Source organism: Hyalella azteca, unplaced genomic scaffold (assembly GCF_000764305.2).
Source record: "Hyalella azteca isolate HAZT.00-mixed unplaced genomic scaffold, Hazt_2.0.2 contig10132, whole genome shotgun sequence".
NCBI lineage: Eukaryota > Metazoa > Arthropoda > Malacostraca > Amphipoda > Hyalellidae > Hyalella > Hyalella azteca.
The window spans coordinates 79754-80822 of record NW_025940179.1 but is presented as its reverse complement, the minus strand read 5'-3'; positions in this window follow the sequence as shown (position 1 = coordinate 80822).

Below are 1069 nucleotides of genomic sequence, written 5' to 3'. Positions count from 1 at the left end.
TGTTAGCGACATCAAATTCTAGCACGCGTGACGGAACAAACCTTCGATCGAGGCTTAATAGTTAACTACACGCGACGACTAATTGACGAAATTGACACAAGTCACATTATAAAATTAAACTGTCGAGCGTTCAGGGTATCGTATCCTAGTGATGATACTTCCAGAATATTTTTACTATTCCTTCAACATATTTTTTATATACTATGCTCGTATATAAAACACCTTCACCTTCGATCGAGGCTCAGCTAACTACACGCGACTAACTGACGAAATTGATACAAGTCACATTATAAAATTAAACTGTCGAGCGTTCAGGGTATCGTATCCTAGTGATGATACTTCCAGAATATTTTTACTGTTCCGTCGACATATTTTTTACAAACTATGCTCGTCTCAGGGAATATTTTCATTATTCCCCCGACATATTTTTTACATACTACGCTCGCTTCAGGTATCTTTGTCAAAATAAGTAAGGAACACGGCACTCAACGCCCAACCGGGCGCGTTGCGAGCAAATAACGTCTTCTCTTCAATTAATGGTCCAAAGCTAAAAAATCAACGAATTTCTAGTCGAGTCGCTATAATCAGTAAATGTGATAAAAAGAAAATGACCAGACAACAATGAAAGCAAAACAGACGCTACCGCAGCGAGACCAAAGGCTGAGCAAATCCATGAGACATTGAATATTGTAATTCGTACTGATGAGACTACGCGTGAAAATCCTGGCCAAAGACGTAGAGACGATACAAATCCATGAGACATCGAATATTGTAATTCGTAATGATGAGACTACGCGTGAAAATCCTGGCCAAAGACGTAGAGATGATACGAAGGCTTTTAGCCTCGACATAGAACAGTGGAATTCAGAATCCACGCTTGGATTCGTGTCGGCAGCAATAACATTACACTGTTAGAAAAATGACCGTTTACGGTAATACCGGCGTTTCAGTGGCCGGTCGGCACGTGAAAAGAAACACCGTTTCACCGTTTTTATTCCAATTTAACACCAGAAATCCGTAAAACATCTGATAAAAACGGCGAAACAGTTTATTTTCACGGGGCGACCGG